The sequence below is a fragment of the Salvia splendens genome, chromosome 11 (assembly GCF_004379255.2).
Source record: "Salvia splendens isolate huo1 chromosome 11, SspV2, whole genome shotgun sequence".
Taxonomy (NCBI): domain Eukaryota; kingdom Viridiplantae; phylum Streptophyta; class Magnoliopsida; order Lamiales; family Lamiaceae; genus Salvia; species Salvia splendens.
The window spans coordinates 22182109-22200768 of NC_056042.1; the positions used below are offsets into that span (position 1 = coordinate 22182109).

Consider the following 18660-nt stretch of genomic DNA (forward strand, 5'->3'; position numbering starts at 1 on the left):
ATTTTCTTATTTTTTTTCCATACAAATAGTCTATATCCATTTATGGAAACATATTCTTTTTTTTTCTAATTTATCATTTATGGATTTCATTATCCACTACATTATTTCAACTACTTTTCTCCTTCTCGCACTTTCAATTAAAGTACCCCAAATTGGTGCGACGGCGCGGAATCGCTTCAAAGATTTCACCGGCAGGCGGCAGAGGATTTCCTCGACGAGATCGAACGGAAACGCCATTTCAATTTTACGAGAACAGAGAGTTCTAGCGGCGTGACCTAAAATCCTTAGTTGAGGTGCTAATATGGTTTTAGAAGTAGCGTCTTATATTTTTCTAAATGATCATTAGTGTTAGTTAATTCAGCTAAAACGATAAATGATTAAGAAAAGGATTTATAAGTTTGGACTGCAAAATCATTGTTCTTGAACCTTTTTGCGGTGATCAAATTATGATCTTGTTGGATTTGTGCCTGGCCAAAGAATTTTGATCAATAGTAAATGCAACGAGACAAATAATTTTACGTGAATAGAGAGTTCTTGCAGCGTGACCTAAAACCTTTAGTTGAGGAGATAATAAGGTTTCACAAGTATTGACTTATATCTTCCTACTTCACTCATATTCCACACTAACAACAAAATAAAATAATATTATAAACATGAGTAATTTTAATAAGTGATGGTAGGTCTATTTTATTTTGTTGTGAGTGTGAAGTAGGAGTGGAGTAGGAATTATGGAGTAGGTGATCCACTCCGGTCTTATATTGTTTCTGAATGATCATTAGTGGTAGTGCTTATTCAATTGAGTATATTCAAAGGACTTTTATTACATCGACATTTTTAAAATTTTAATTTTTGTCAACTCTTTAAAGGCAACAGCGTGTTGAGAAAATGTTATTCATCGCTATAACAAGGTACTCTAGTTGTCCCAAGGAAGATGATGACCCATTTCTTGGGCGACACAAGGATTTTATGCAGTTTTATTTTATTTATCAAAAGAAGAGAATAAAGTAAGAGAGAAGTAATAAAGTAGAGATAAAGTAATTTTCATTTTTAGTAATGGGTTAAGAGGGTCGTCTTAAGTGGGACGGAGGGAGTATGAGCTAAAGTTGCTATTGAGGGCATTGAATGTATGCTTCGAGCCCACATCTATAGGGTGACTCTAAAAATCTCAAGATTTTGCGCCATCTACAATTGAAGCTGAATGGAGAAGTGAATCAATCCAAACATATACACTCCAAGAGGTCCTAAATATCTTCCAAGCTTATATGAGGAAGCCCTTCAAGTTACATCAAAAACTGTGGTAATGTGTTGGCTCAAGACTCGAGCAGTTGCATCTTCTTCAACTTGTTCTGTTGGATGTTTGTTGTCCTGCTGTAAAATCATGGCTAACTCAAGGCCTTTAACTACATCTGCCATATCAGGCATCTCTTACGGCTGCAAATCTAAGCATCTTCCTGCAATTCCAACGAACGCTTCCAAACAACCTGCTGAAATCTGCCTCTTCTCAATCAGCTCATCCAATTTTCCCTCTCGTATGCAACGCCGAGCCCATCCGGCTAGGCTATGTTTCTCCTCCTCAAGTCTCATGTCCACTGCACCTCTTCTTGATACAACTTCGAATAACACCACCCCAAAAGCATACACATCTGATTTTCTCGTCAGTTTACACGTCGAGAAGTACTCTGGATCTAAATATCCGAACGTGCCTTTAACGTTAGTGCTGATGTGGGTGAATGACTCAGTGTTCTGTCCCATTTTGGAGAGACCGAAATCCGAGATTTTGGCCACCCATTTCTCATCAAGTAGGATGTTTGTGGACTTGACGTCGCGGTGGATGATGGAGTGCTTGGTGCCACTGTGGAGGTAGTCCAGTCCCTTGGCGGCGCCAAGGCAGATCTGGAGGCAATGCTTCCACATTAAGGGTGGATTGTCGGAGTTGTAGATGTGGTCACGGAGGGTGCCATGGGCCATGTAGTCGTATACCAGGATCATCTCTCCCTCGACGTCGCAGTAGCCAACGAGGGAGACCAAGTGGAGGTGGCGAAGTTTGGAGAGCATGTCGATCTCGGTGAGGGGCTCGCGAGTGCCTTGGTTGGAGGTGGAGTCACTACAAAAAAAGTTACGAATAAGGACACTTTTTTATTCAATTAAGGGTGCTATTTTTCGTTGCTAAATATATCACCTACGCTTTAAAAAGCGCCCTTATCCGTGGCGTGCCAAATTAGAATAAGGACGCAATGAGAGAGCGTCGGTGATTTAATTTTGAGACGCTTTTTAAAAAGCATCCCTATTTATCTTGAGACTCTTTTAAAAAGCGTCCCTATATGCAACTTAGAGAGACTAATAAAAAGCATCCAAAAGTGCAACTTTGAGACACAATTAAAATATGTCTCTATGTTGCACTTAGAGACATAACTAAAAAACGTCCCAGAATATAACTTTGAGACACAATTTAAAATTATTCCCTAATTGCAACTTAAACGCTATTATAAAATGTCTCAATTTCAAACATTGCATATCATATAAAGCAAATAAATTCAACGAAGCTCTATATATTTGAAAAAAATGAGGAATCTGGCAATAAAGTGAAAAAATATGAGATTAATCATTGATAAGACAGTATGTATTTGCAAATATTCAATTAAGTCAAAGCAAATAACCCCTCTTTTACATTTATTTACTTCATTCCAAATACAAGCCTTATTTCTGAACATGCCAATACTTCTTCCTACCATCCTCCCAGTCATCAAGTTCTTCTACTTTGTGCTACAATCTCTGTTAAACATAAATAAAATGTTATAACTATATTATATAATGTAGTTAAGAGGGCAAAAGTTTGTTCTTCGAGCAACTTTACCCAACCAACCACCCAAAACCCTTCCACCTTTATTGTCAGGCTGATTATACTCATTGCATTCGACGACAATTCGATCACCATTTCTCAAGTTCCAAACATATTTGGAACGGAATGGTCCTCTCTTTACTCGAGTGCTCCCATCAGTACCTAAGATTATGTAGATATTAGCAATAGAAAAAAGTCACACCAATGACCAAAATCTTTGAATACAATTACTTTGAATTATGAGATCATCGTCATCATCTTCACTGTTAAATTGCATTTCATCTCATAATTGTGTTGTGAGACATCATATTCATCCTCTATAGATTCTGAAGCAGAATTGCTTTGTGTTTCCATCTGAAATTCAACAAATTATGATGGATACAGTTGATAAAACATGCAACTTTTTCCAGGATCAAATCTGCTACTCTGCCTCCAAAGGTATTGCTCACATTTCCTACCAACTATCAAAACTGGATTGAACTAATTATGAAGCATTTACAACTTGCATCCATACTTATACAGATCTCTTAATGAAGTCCGTTTCATATAAGAGAATGAATGAGGAAGATGAAGATTATGATGATGAAGAATGATTTGCTGCATTATTGCTATCATGTCACATTTAACCTGCATCTTGTACAGATTAGTAACTTATTTTGCCTGTAAATAGAGTTACGAACCTGTACTCGCCCGTGCAGAATTGCCTAAAAGTAAGAAAAGTAAACATAAACATCGATTAAATAGGAGAAGAAATAAGATTGAAATGGAACACAAAGTAAACCGAATGAACTTGAATGAATTCATAAAGTATATGGTAACTAATCATAATCCTAACACATGAAATACCAAGCCACATGCATCTCCAGGTCTTCACAATTGCAAAAAATACCACAAAAACAAACTCTAAAAAAGTTCAGAAATCAATGCAATAATAACTAAACCATGAATGTTTGATCGGTATACCCATAGCACAATGTCGGAAAAATTCCTAAGATTTGTGATTTCTAGCTCGTATCCACCCAATTTCCGACACACAGTTGATTGTAAAGTATATACAGATATATATCCTAAGTTGCAAATCGCTGGACCTCATAACACAATGAATGAAGGAATTGAACCTCAATCAAGATGCTGGAGAAATTCAAACACAAGCTACTCAAACATTTATGATCTCGATACAAGCAATGAAACTAATCCTAATCCTAATCCTAATCCTAATCCTAATCCTAATCCTAACACATGAAATACCAAGCCACATGCATCTCCAGGTCATCACAATTGCAAAAAATACCACAAAAACAAACTCTAAAAAAGTTCAGAAATCAAAATAATCATAAATGAATGTTTGATCGGTAAACCCGTAGCACAATGTCGACACAATTCCTAAGATTTGTGATTTCTAGCTCCAGCATATCCACATAATTTCCGACACACGGTTGATTGTAAAGCATATAGTATATCCTAAAATTGTAAATACCTAGGCTTTAGAACACAATGAATGAGTGAATCGAACCTCAACCCAATCAAGAGCTGGAGGGGAAAGACGATTAACAGGAAGGTGCATTGCCAAGTTTTCTGACTGATTGTAATCGATTTGAATCTTCACTACGCCGTGTGCAAGCTGAATCGACCGGAAAATACTAAATTAGCAAGGGGCAACTCCATGGGAGAAGAGTACGGGGAGGAAGGGGAAGCGGAGAGATCGCGAGACAGGAGAGCGAGAGAGATGGAGGGAGGGAGAGAGGAGAGAGATTTCAAAGAGCGAGGGAGATTTACTACTGCTAATGAAAATGTTTAATTAGTGATATGTTTTTACCTAATTTAAATACTAAAGACGTCCCAAGTTTAAAATGGAGTACTTATTAGAGACACTTTTAATGAGTTCCTAATTTAATTACTAAGAGGCACCTCCATTTAAATAGAGACGCATTTATTTAATGTGTTCCAAATTTAAATATTTATTGACATTTATTTAATGTGTCCCGTAAATATTTGGAGACATTGAATACGTCACTGATTTACCAGTTTAGAGACATGTATTTAATGCGTCTCTGATTTACCAATTCTTTAGAGACACGTCTATTTATTGCGTCCCTAATTTAAATAATTAGAGACACTTGTATTTATTGTGTCTCTAATTTAAGCACGCTTTATTTTGCGTCCTAAACTTTAGATATTTATAAAAAATTTGCAACGCAAATGATTGCGTCCTTAGAGGATATATTTGTTGTAGTGAGTTGAGCCTTTTGATTGCGACGGTGGTGGCAGCGTTGTCGATGAGGCCTTTGTAGACGTTGCCAAAGCCTCCCCTGCCGATGATGAAGTTGTCGTCGAAGTTGCTGGTGGCGGTGTTGATCTCATTGATGGAGAAGTATCTGCATATATGACAAGGCAGGGAGACGCCTGATCTGTTAGTTCCTGCAGTGGACCTCGTGCCCGCGTCCTTCTCTTTCTGCTGCTGCCGGTTAATCAAGAACATCACTGCTGTAACCACCACAACTATGCGGATAGCACTCCCCACCAGTGTAAATCACAACATGGTTTTTCTGCCTTGTTGTCGGGTTCACCGCTACTGACGCTGGCAGTTGATGGATCTTGAGTTCAGGGTTGGATGCTGCAAAACTTCCTTTAGAATCATTGAGTTTGAAAATTTCTAAGCCATTTAGCAACGCGTTAAGATATTTTGCTCCAGTGTAACCCAAAAATAGCAACAGATCTTGCTTTCCACGATTTCCATCATTAGGAACCCATTACATGTAATCAGTGGCGGACGCAAAAATAAAATTTAGCAAGGGCTTTACTAAAATTTTTCATTATCAATATTAATATATACTATATTAATATATAAATATATATATATATATATATTAAAAGTCCCAATAACAATAATAAAATTGTATAAATATTTAATACATAAAGTGCCAACATAAATACTATAATTCAAATCCAATTCAACTTATTGCATACTGATTTCCACTAATTCAACAATTCTAGCACTTAGAGAAGATAGAAGATGAATAATTACCCTTTCGCATTTTTTCAAAAAAAATATTCCATTTCTATATAAGAAAAAATTACTAAATTAATTAAAAATGTAAACTTTACTCCTAGAAATGTAGTTTATTTTCTATAAGAATATTAGAATGTAAGTTTACTTTCTATAAGAAATTAAAGTTATGAAAACCACACAAAAAAACTTTTAAATAGTTCAATAAACCATAAAATACTATGTAAATTAACCTTACGAATGTAATTCAGTAACTATGACAAAAGAAAAAGGGAAAAATGGACTCACCAATTAAAGTGGTAAAGAAGAGCCATAAAATCGTTAGTCAAGTATAATTTGTGGAAACGATTTCAAATTTAAGTGTTATGCTTATACTGTTATGAAAAGTGGAATACGTTTCAATAGATATAAGGGATTGTCTTTCCAGATTTTATTACTATTATTATTTTTATATTCATTAAACAACTTTTTTGTTATTTCCATCTTCTTCCCAACCCCAACAGCGCGACGGCCATTATTATATACATTTTTTCGCTGCAATTTTCAATTTCAGCCCCTCCTTCTAGTTAAATTCCAACAATTTAGACATCTAACACATTAACTTGGTGAGGGATGAAGTTACTTTCAAAGAAAATTTAAATATTTTTAAAGTAGAAATATATTTTTAAAAAAAGGTTTGGGAGGGGCTTAAGCCCCTCTCCTCATGTGTGTGTGTCCGCCACTGCATGTAGTCTCTGAAGATGGGAATATCACGGCCGCCGGCCAAGGAGAAAACATCGACTTCAATATCTGGTTTCTGATTGTTGAAGTTTATTGGAAACACCCTTTCGTATGCCTTTTGATTCCCCCGCACAAATTCACAGAAGTGGAAGTGGAGCAGATAGAAGAATCCAGAATCAACGGCTGATGTTGCTCATTGTTCTAGCAGACCTGTATACATTAGGCGGCGCGGTATAGCGAGGAGTACGGTTGTTGTACTTGATCACAGCTTCCTCGTTATGCTGCGTCAAACCATAGTCGCACCAGAATACGTAGTCTTCATCCGGACTCCAGCCCCGGAACATGCAACTATCTTCTTCTATTGCAACCCTGGCGCCGCCCACATTCAGCCTGTAAAGATTCTCCAATGCCGTGTTGGAGTTGAGAGGATTAATAAAGCTATTATCAAATGTGATTTGCTCGTTTTCTCGCCCGAGGTAGAGTTTATCAGGGATAGACACAATTTCGATTCCATTTACAACAGCAGAAGAGTTTGGATTAGGGGTGAAGGTTAAATCGAGTCTTTGGGTTGCTCCAATGTTAACGATGAACTCCCTCTTGCCCTAAATAATTGGAATAAAGGAAACCATTCAAGTTGCTAAACAGGGTGAAGCCATTAGCAGTGACGGAGAATAGAGATTGATGAGAAGTTTCTAGACCTGTACATGAAAATTTATATTAATCTTGATTCTATATTGATATTTTTTTATATATTATATTATTTCATCTTAAATATTTTCTCTAAACTATATTATACGATTATTTAGTTACGTATATTGAGAATGTGTGTTTAAATACACATTTTCATAATACATAACACCCATATTCAAAATTTTAAAAATGTGTCTTATTTAAGGACGCGATTTTACCTATACGTCTATATCGAGAATTTTTCCATTTATCATTCATGTCAAGATTATATAACCGAGGTTCCTTTTTTATTTTTTTTATTCCTCTTGTTTAAGATATTCTACATTCATTAATTAATCGAGCTTGCTCAGTTAAATTAATTTCTTTTTTCAAAGAGTTGCTAAGTGTTCTAAAATTCTTTTATAACTTGCTAGGTTTTTACTCAATATAACTTTGGTTAAAACATCTGTTGCGGACAATATCAACTCCAGCATAGACGAGACACGATTCCAAGATCAATTTCTTATATATTTTTTTATATTTTATATTATTTCATCTTAAATATTTTCTCTAAACTATATTATACGATTATTTAGTTATTTATATTGAGAATGTGTGTTTAAATACACATTTTCAGAATACGTAACACCCATATTCAAAATTTAAAAAATGTGTCTTATTTGTGCGTTCTGAAGATCAATTGGCGGATATATTGACCAAGTCAGTTAGCTCAAGGAGCTTTGAAGAGGTTCTTGGCAAATTGAGTATCGGGGATCCCACTACTCAATTTGAGGGGGAGTGTTAGAATAAAGAAAAGATTTGGTTAGAATAAGAAAGAATAAATCAAGGATTATTTCCCTACTTCAAGGGATTGATCGAATTATGTATAGAATAGTGATCTCCTTACCCTATTGGAAATCTTCCTTGTACATGTTTTATATCCCTATTTAAAGGGAACGGCTGTAATGAGAATTATCATCAACACATTACACCAAAACCTCTTTTCTTGGCCATTTAACAAATCTTGCCTCCGCCGATCCTACGTTGGGATGCCGGAGAGGATAACGATCGCCGAGAGTAGTCGTCGATCATAGTTAAGGGAAAAGCCCTTAACAAACCTCCCCTGCCGATGACGAAGTTGTTGTCGAAGTTGAGGGTGGGGGTCTTGATCTCGTCGAGGGAGAAGTATCTGCATATATGTTAAGGGATAATTTCCCTTAACAAGATTCCGACGTCGTGATTGCGATCGGTGGAGGAATAAAAGGTAGTCGAGGTAGTCGCAGGAGCTTTGCCCGCCGATCAAACCAAGAACAATACCGAATTGATAAAAACGTAAAAATAAAATATGATAATTGTATTATTGGTTGATTGAGAATGAATACAAATACTCCTATTTATAAGACTAGCTTATCTTAATGAGTAAGAAAATAAAGATCCTAAGAGATATATAGGAAAATATGGGAAAGATATGCTAAATCAATAATATTGGTCAGGCGGATCAGGTTCGGGTTGCAACGGAGGGAGCGTTGTTGCCACCCTGCGCTCATGCTCAACCAATCGGGTCTCAAGTCGGGCGAATCTAGCGAGAATATGCTCCAACGTTGCTATTGAATTCAATTGCAAGCCTTCAGATGCTTGCAATATCTCCGACCATGAAGGAAGATTGACTTCGACCATGAGCTCTCAATGAAAGCACCAATTGTTATAATTTCCCTTAACAAGATTCCGGTGTCGCGATTGCGATCAGCGGAATAAAAGGTAGTCGAGGTAGTCGCGGGAGCTTTGTCCGTCGATCAAACCAAGAACAATACCGAATTGATAAAAACGTAAAAATCAAATAGGATAATTGTATTTCTGATTGATTGAGAATGGATACAAATACTCCTATTTATAAGACTAGTCTAACTTAATGAGCAAGAAAATAAAGATGATATATTGAAAAATATGCGAAAGATATACTAAATCAATAATATATGAAAGGATAGAGATACGAGATCTTCTATAAATATATCCGTATAAATATCTGAAGCTAGGGAGACGGCTGATCTACTAGTTCTGGCAACAGACCTTGATTCCTTCGAAAGTGGATCCCGCTATGACTTGGTGACGCTGGTGGCCGCGTCCTTCACTTTCCGGAGAATCAAGAAAATCACAGTTGTAACCACCGCAACTACGCCGATAACACCCCCCCACCACCACCACAGTGTAAATCACAACCCCGTTTTTGTTCTTCGTCGGCTTGTTACCGCTACTGGTAAATCGATCTTGATATCATGGTTGGATGCTGCAAAACTTCCTGTCGAATCATTGAGTTTGAAAATTTCCAAGCCATTTAACACAGCGCTAATATATATGGGTCCGGGATCACCAAAGATAGCCGCAAGTCTTGCTTTCCACGATTTCCAGCATCAGGAAGCCGTGTTATGTATTCTCTGAAGATGGGAATATCACGGCCGCCGGCAAACAAGATAACATCAACTCCAGGATCTGCGATCTGATTATTGATTTCTATTGTGAAATTTAAGTCGTTTACCTTAGTGAACACAAATCACAAAAGTGGAAGCGGAGCAGATAGAAGAATCCAGAATCAACAGAAAATACCCACTCCAAACTTGGCCTGCAGTTGTTCATTGTTCTAGCAGACGTGTATACTTGAGTTGGAGCAGTATAGGGAGGAGTTTGGTTGGTGTACTTGATCACAAATCGCTCCTTATGCGGCGTCGACCTATAATCGCAGCAGAATATGTAGTCATCATCTGGACTCCTGCCTCGAAACATGCCACTATCTTCTTCTATCACAACCCTGTCGCCTCCCACATTCAGCCTGTAAAGATTTTCCAAAGCTGTGTTGCTCTCGAGATAAAACAAATCATTCACATATTTTATTTCAGGTATAGATTATCAGGAATCGACACAATTTCAATTCCGTTTACAAAAGCAGAAGATTTTGGATTGGGGATGAAGATTAAATCAAGTTTTTGGGTTGCTCTAATGGTAAGGATGAACTCAATCATGAAAGAAGGTCGTCCTAAATTCTTGGAATAAAAGAAAGCACTGGAGTTTCTAAACAGGGCGTATCCGTTCGCAATGACAGAGAATAAAGATTGACGTCGGAATAAACATTGGGGTAAAAGTAAAGGCGAAGGAATTTCTGGCCTCCAGTGAGGGGAAAAGTGTATGTAAAAGGGGAATGGAAAGCACGAGCAGTCTTGTAAGGGACTGCATAAACCGAAGATTCCATATTGTATGCTTCGGCAGCTGAAGATATGGATGGGGCGTTTGATGGTACATATTTTGAACCTTAATCGCTGTCCCAACTCCGGTGGCTGATGTCATTTGTGATTGTTGATGCGCCGCAGCTTAGGAGGATTAATTCTGTGGCCGTGTACGCCGCTGTAGAGGCTCTGCTGATTTTGATTTTGATGGTTGAATATATAGAGATGAGCAAGAACAAGTAAAGAACGTGGGGCGTCGTCATGGTTATAGTGAGATTGAGCTTGTTTAGTAGCATGTTCAAGCATCTAACTTCCTTCTGTCAATAAAATTGCAGGTCAGTGCCTGGAAATGAAAGAGATACTTTTACAAGTGTCCCCAAAGACTTACTGCTAGTCATGCAGTCCAAGTAAATGGCTTTATATGAACTGTTCTTTCCAATAAATTTTGAATATGGAACTGATTTTGGTAAGCACACTGAAATGGAAATATGGAACTAACTTTTTTTGGACTCTAATGAAATACTATTAATATTGTTGAGGTTGGTAGAGTACATTATTTGTTTGAGGACATTCGATACGCCAATGATATGTTGCTTCAATCTTTTGCTATGCTCCTAGACTATCAAAAGATGTTAGATAGTGTAAACTGATGGCTGAAGCGAGTCATTATTGACAGATTAATGTTAGGAATTTTGTTTGGAAGTCATTGTCGTCGGAAATTCAATATTGTGTTTTATATGGAAATTCATTATTGTCTAAAATTCAATTTTGTGGTGCTATTATTTAACTTGGCTCCATGTGTCATTCGTCTTATTACATTCATTACTATTTTCTAACGTTTATTTATATTGACAATTCTAGCCAAATACTCCTGTTATGCAGTAGTTGAGTCATTTTTTTCATTTTAAAACATTTTATGGTAATGGAGTTATCTCCTCTTTTATCAAAAAAAAGTAACACTTTTCTTACTTTTACTTTATTCTCTTTACATTTTCTTTCTCTCCTACTTTATTATTATTTTATTTAATACACTTTACATCTTTTTCTTAATCTTAGTATCAAAAGAAAATGAGCCTACTAAAAATGGAGGGAGTAGTATTTTACAAGATCAATGACTATGCATCACTATCTAGCACTAGTTTTCGCTCAAAATTAACGATTTATATTTCAGTTTTCATCATATTTTTTAATCAAATATCTAATTTTAGCATTTTTTAGAATATCCAGCTTTACAAAATCCTACTTATAACGAAAAGTTAATTCATTTCACCCTAGTCTCAGGTGGAGTTTTATTTTACTTCAACACATTAAATGACGTAATTTTAGCCAAAATAAGAAAGATTAATAACGTTTTGTCCCAAACTAATACAGTACCAAATTCCAGAAATGTCACCAAGTTTATGTTGGGAGAAGTGGCTTCATTCTAAGGCGCAACGGAAAAACAAACCTCCTCAATTGCAAGAATATGATGAGAGCATAATATAATAACACAAAATGTGGACGTGTCAATAATATGATAATGAGATGTGTTAATAGAAAATATCAACACCAAAATTTTTCGTGAAAAACTCTATTCAATGAGAAGAGATAAAAACCACGAGACCTACCGGTCTACCAAATCCACTATTACCAAGGAGAGAGTGCAACCAAAAAGTTTGCAATGATATCTAATCCTTAACAACACAACGAAGACACTACATAATCAATACAACTTCAAAATATATGAAATAAACTTCTCAAGAAACTGCAGTCACGTTAAAAAATTCACAACTGAAGATCTAACCGTTCAAATTCTATTTCCTTCTGTCAGAGTGAAGCCCCACGAGTGGTCTACCTCCATTTAAAATGAATTTCAAGTCGATCGAACAATGTATAGACCTCCGATCATAACAAAAGCCGAGAATGCGCAGTGCAAAAACTTGGAGAACACTCTTTTCTCTCTTCTTTCCTTCTATACGTTTTTCTCTCTCTCTTTTCTCAATACAAACGGCTCATATACTCTTGGTAGGTATTTATAAGTTCTCCATTAACCTATTTAAATAAATAAATGGATCAATACCATATGGATTTTTTTCCATAAGTTGAGCGTCCTAACCCAACAGTTTCGACGTACAACGTAAAATGTCCCCAAATTTGAAGTAAAAGTCAAAACACCCAAAAGATTGAGGGATTATACACACTCCTAGACACACTCCTAACTTGCCCATGTCATCAACTGAAGAGAAAAGATTTTGGACACCTTCAGCCACGTAACTGAATAAAAAGAGGATACACCGCCCTGCCTTTTTGTAATTTTGTTAATTGACGCCTATATTCAACTAATTTATTCCACCCACATTTTAATATAAAAATAGAATTTACATTTCATTAACTTTCTCCGTCCAATTTTCATTGCATTTCTTAAAATCCGTACTAAATCAAATAGTAATAATTAATGGGTGACGGGGGGAGTAATACAAGTATTAGTCCATTTTTCAAATATGTTGCGAGTATGGTGAGTTTTATAGTGTCATTTATGTGTGGAAAGTAGTACTCCTTCCATCCCATAGCGATCCTCAGAGTGTCCACTATAAGGCAGACAACTCCAATAGCCCCGCCCCTTTTTTGTCCACAGCCCCAGTTTTTTTGTTCGCGCCCAAAAAAAAGTTTCCACCACTATAGGCGGACACTTCCAATAACCCTAATTTTTTTCATTTATTTTAATTCAATTATAATTAAAATTATCGGACTATACGTAATTAGAAAAAAACGTCTATAAGTGAAGAAATTAAAATTAAACACTACATTTTCGTCGTATTAATAAAAGTACTGGAAAAATTATACAACAAAATATTAATCTATTGGAATGGTGTATTTATACCAAATAAGTGAAAAATTCCACGCATCGTTCCACAAATCATCCATTTTAAATACCAATGGAATCCATAAATTTTAGTGAGAGAAAGTATGAGTGAAGAATTGGAATGGTGTAAAGATAATGAGTAAAATGGGGTGTATTTATAGGTAAATTAAATTAAATTTTTAAAAAAAAACAAAAAATAAAAAATCGTCTGCCCGCCCCGCCGCAAACCCCCACCCCACTATAGGCCGGCGCGTCCTCGCACATTTCTCGGCGGAAGGCCTTCCGCCCCTTTTTTTGTCCGCTTCGAGGCGGACGTCCCGCCCACTATAGACCGCCCCGCCTTCGCCCCCGCCGGGGCTGCCGGCGCGCCTATACTATAGTGGACACTCTCATTTGTTGTTTTAGTCAATTCCATATTAGGAGTTCCAGTTACAATATTTCATAGTAAATGGTAATAGACACCACATTCCACTAACTTTATTTCACTCACATTTTATTATAACATAATCCGTATAAAAATGAGACTCACATTCCACTATCTTTTTATACTAATTTTTCTTTACATTTATTACAACTCTCGCGCAACTCAACTGAGACTGTTAATTTTTTTATAGAACAACAAACTTTTAGATTATTACTATGAAATTGGAAAAAAATTGAGATATTTCAATGCAATCTTAAATTCGTGAGCCAGCCCAAATAGCCAGCTAATTTTATAGAGTTAGAGTTGTAAATTTGAAATCCGTAAAAACCACTACCCGTTTAGCCTGCACCTGATTAACTGGAACTTGAGTAAGGCTAGCTCGATAAATTGGATTAGGTGCAACTAATGTCCATGCTTTCGTATCGTTTAAAAATTAATTCAATAATTCAATGACCATTTTGATAAAAAATTAAATAAGTACAAAAAATTAAAATTAAACTAAACATTCAATTTATATCTAATATATATACACATGTACTTTTGATTTTTAATATACTATAATACTCTCTCCAACCCATAAAAATAGGAACATTAGGGATGGTACGAGAATTAATGCATAATCGAGAAAGTAAGAAAGATGATGAGAAGGGTAATTAAAATAGTATTAATAAATAGTGAGACTCACATTATTATTATTGTTTAATGGTAGGTCTTAATGATATAAGTTGTAAATAAATTAATGTATATGAAAAATGAGTTGGGACGGAGAGAGTAATTAGTAAAATAATTGAAAAAATTAAATTTCCTATAAGAAATACTCTCTCTGTCCATCAATAATCGTCACATTGTATCATTTTCATCCCCCCACCAATAAATGTCTCATTTGTTTTTTTTAGTACTATTGATAATGGACCCTACATTTCACTTAACTTCTTCTTAGTCACAGTTTATTATATAAAACTAATGCAGTAGTATATAAAGATAAGATCAACATTCCACTATCCTTTTCATTTATTTACTACTATTACATTACATTTCTTAAAACTCGTGTCTAGTCAAATTAAGCCTTTTATTCATGGACCGAGAAAGTATTTTGAAATCCAATACATATTGTAAATCATTCTTATCTAGTACTCCCTCCGTCCCAACTAAGTTGAGTCACAACTTTTGGGCACGGAAATTAAGAAATTGTGTTGAAAAGTAGGAGATATGAATAAAGTATGAAATATAAAGAGAGAGGAATAAAGTATGAAATATAAAGAGGGAGTAAAGTATGTGATGGAATAAAGTAAAGTGATTAGATGTTTTGATTTTTTGTTAAAAAGGAAATGACTCAACTTAGTTGGGACATCCCAAAAAGGAATACAACTCAACTTAGTTGGGACGGAAGGAGTACTGTAGTCATTACTGACTTATAAGTGAGGCGTTTTTATTCTGCCGTTATTTAGAGTGTATAGAAAGTAAAATAAGTAACATGATAATGTAGATACGACTTTCTCTTATATTATTCTCTCTCTTAGTTTACGTCCTCTTTGCTTTAAATATTTATTACTCCCTCCGTTCCATAGTAGTGAAAGGATTTCTTTCCGGCACAGAGATTAAGAAAAATGTGTGTAGTGTATTAAATAAAAGATAACAAAGTAGGAGAAATGAAAAAGTAGTCAGAATAAAGGAAGAGAAAGGGAAAAGTAATTGAGAATAAATGTGTTGACTTTTACTAAAAAGGGAAATGACTCCACTACTATGGAATGTACCAAAATGAAAAATGACTCCACTATTATGGAATAGATGAGTATCATTTTCACAAAACAATAGCCAAACAAAAACGTCTTACTTATAATGGGACAGATGAAATACTAGTTTTTAAAATATCTATGTTATTTCGTAGTGACATCCAGTTTGAATACAATTTTATTTTCTAAAATTCTTAAAATTAAATATTCTATAATAAATAAATGAGTTATCTTTTTCTATTATTTATTATAGCGATCATGCAATTTCTTTAAGATTTTTATTTTATTTTGGGAATTAAATTTTATAATGTCATATGATTTATATATTTAATATTTATATATAATGAGAATTGATATGTCGAGGGGCAATCTGTGACTAACAATGAATAAAGGATCATCAGGAATAATAATTAAATTTTTTGATTTTAGTATTCAATCTGATTATATTGATGAATTAGCCTAAAATTCAAATATTCCATATCTCCCTTATCCGTCCCATAGAAATATGTCACAATCTATTTCCTTTTTTATGCATCCTATAGGAACAACATTTTTAGTTTTTTACATTATTTTTTTCTTTATCATTTATGGGCTCCACAATCGACTATACAATTTTAATTTTTTTTTCTTATTCCCTCTTATTTTATGAATTACACAATAAAATTCTTCATTGGACAGAGGGAATATTAAGGGTTAGATTTGAAAATTTTAATCCAAAAACATTCAACTTGTTTGCCTGCACTCTCTTATTTCGCATCCTGGATAGAATTACCCGAAATCCGATGGTTCAACCCAATTGACATGCCTAAGACCACCTTTATCGGTCATTGGAGTCGACCTCCACGTAATTTTACAATTAAAAAAAAAATAATCTAAACATGGGTCTCTCTCTCTCCTCGACCCATGTCGCTCTCTCTCCTCAAACCAACCGACGGGTCTCCCTTCTCATTTCACCATTCAGCCAATGAGGTTGTGCCAAATGGCACAATTTCATTGGCTGATATTTTTATTTTTAATAATTAATATATCTTTAATGTAGTATTATATTAAAAAATTATAAAATTTATACCAAAATTCATAATTTTTCTTCCTCTATAAATAGAGACCACATTTACTATAGTTTTGCACACAAAAAAATATCATCTTTTCTCCTCCTATAATCCTTATTGTTTAGTAGAATTTCATATTTTCTAGTTTCCCTTGTTGCTAGCTATGGAGGATGATGAGGATATTATATTCTCTGATTCCCAAAACTTCAACCCTTCTCAAGATTATTTCCCTAGCTTTGATGATTTTCCGAATTCTGAGCAATTTCAAAGTTCATTTCAAAATCAACATTCAAGCCAAGCCATATCACAAACCAAGAATGCTGTAAACACCCCACATGGTTGGAGTGAGCAAGAAGATATGGCATTAATGTCTGCTTGGTGTTTCGTGAGCACGAATGCAGTTGTTGGCACCAACCAAACTAGTAACCATCTATGGCAAAATGTTCTGTTTCTATATGAGCAGACAAGAAAAGAAAATCCAAGCATTGGTGAAGAAAGAAGTTTGGAGTCATTGAAACAGCGCTACAAACGACTCAACGCAAATGTCTCAAAATGGGTTGGGGCATACAAAAAAGCGCATGATCGAGCTACGAGTGGCCAGTCTAAAGAGGACATTGAGAAAGCCGCTCAACAACTGTATGGTAAGAGCAAATTTTCTCACCATAAGGTGTTTGAGGAGGTGATGAGACTCAATCCCAAGTGGGAATTGAAATTGAATAGCACTAGTTCACCGCCTGCAACCTGGACGGCTAGAGCTAAAAGGAGATAAATTGAAAGGAAACGAGAAGAGGGTCATGATACTATTTTCGAGCAGCACTTTGCTGAAGATCCAATCTATCCTCCAGATTTTTTTCGAACAAGGTATCGCATGCGAAAACCTTTGTTCGAAAAAATAATGAATAAGCTCATCGACACCGACAACTTTTTTGTGCAAAAGCGTGATGCTACTGGTCGACTTGGTATGTCTGCAATTCAGAAATGTACAGCAGCGATGAGGATATTGGCCTACGGGGCAGCAGCCGACTTGCACGATGAATATTTGAGAATGAGCGCAAAACTCATTCGCAAATCTCTCATCAAGTTAGTTGAAGGTGTAATTTCTAACTTCGGCGATGAGTACTTGCGAAAGCCCAACGAAGAAGACTTGGCAAGACTTCTGCATATTGGAGAACAACGTGGGTTTCCAGGCATGTTGGGTAGTATTGACTGCATGCATTGGGAATGGAAGAATTGTCCCACTTCATGGGCTGGACAATATGCCGGAAGAAGCGGGGGTCCGACAATCATCTTGGAAGCAGTAGCACCTCAAGATCTGTGGATATGGCATGCCTTTTTTGGAACTCCAGGTTCGAGAAATGATATTAACGTGCTTGATCAATCTCCTGTTTTTGATGATATTTTGGAAGGTCGAGCACCGAAGGTCAATTACATAGTAAATGGTCACGAAAAAAATATGGGATATTATCTCAGTGATGGCATATATCCTCAATGAGTGGCATTTGTCAAATCTATCCCAGGTCCACAAACGATGAAGCACAAGTTGTTTGCTCAACATCAAGAGTCCGCGCGAAAAGATGTTGAGCGAGCTTTTGGTGTCTTGCAAGCTCGTTTTGCTTTTATCAAATGTCCATGTCTTATTTGGGATCGTGATATTATGGGGAAAATAATGATTGCTTGCATAATCTTGCACAATATGATAGTGGAAGACGAAAGAAGCACGTATTCGAACTATTGTGATCCAGCAGAATTTATTCAAGATCGACTTGGACAAAGTAGTCGTGAGAATGAAGATGGAGATGCGAATAATGATTTCATATATTCTACGAATAGGATTGCGAGTCTAGCTTCTTACATGAAAAATAAAGCCCAGCTTCAAAACAGAGAAGCTCACAAAGCTCTGCTAAACGATTTGGTAGAGCATATATGGGCAAAATTCGGCAATTGCAACTGAATGTCTAGTCTTCATCTTATGTATGAGCACCAATGATGTATTTTCAATTTCGTATTTCCATGATTGTAATTTATGTTTTTTATTTGTTTGTTTTTATAATTTTTAGTTTGTCCTTTATTGCGTTTTTCGATAATTTTACAATAATAAGTATTTCATGTAATAATAATAGTATTAAAAATAATATAAAAATAAATATATAATAGTGGGGTTG

The 18660-nt window shown here is 35.6% G+C and overlaps 1 long non-coding RNA gene and 2 pseudogenes across 2 annotated transcripts; 1 reads left to right on the forward strand and 2 right to left on the reverse strand.

Annotated features, from left to right (window-relative positions):
• Positions 1–1024: 1024 nt before the first annotated feature.
• LOC121754594 lies at positions 1025–10713 on the reverse strand (annotated as a pseudogene).
• LOC121756455 lies at positions 2579–4635 on the reverse strand. 2 transcript variants are annotated; one of them, XR_006040952.1, is made up of 3 exons: positions 3071–4635; positions 2855–3001; positions 2579–2772 (listed from the first exon to the last, which is right to left on the reverse strand). It is a non-coding gene; the product is annotated as an uncharacterized LOC121756455 (long non-coding RNA). The 2 variants fall into 2 exon arrangements; XR_006040951.1 differs by having other exon boundaries at positions 2579–3001.
• A 5948-nt stretch (positions 10714–16661) lies between the features above and the next one.
• Positions 16662–18449, forward strand: LOC121754595 (annotated as a pseudogene).
• Positions 18450–18660: the final 211 nt, after the last annotated feature.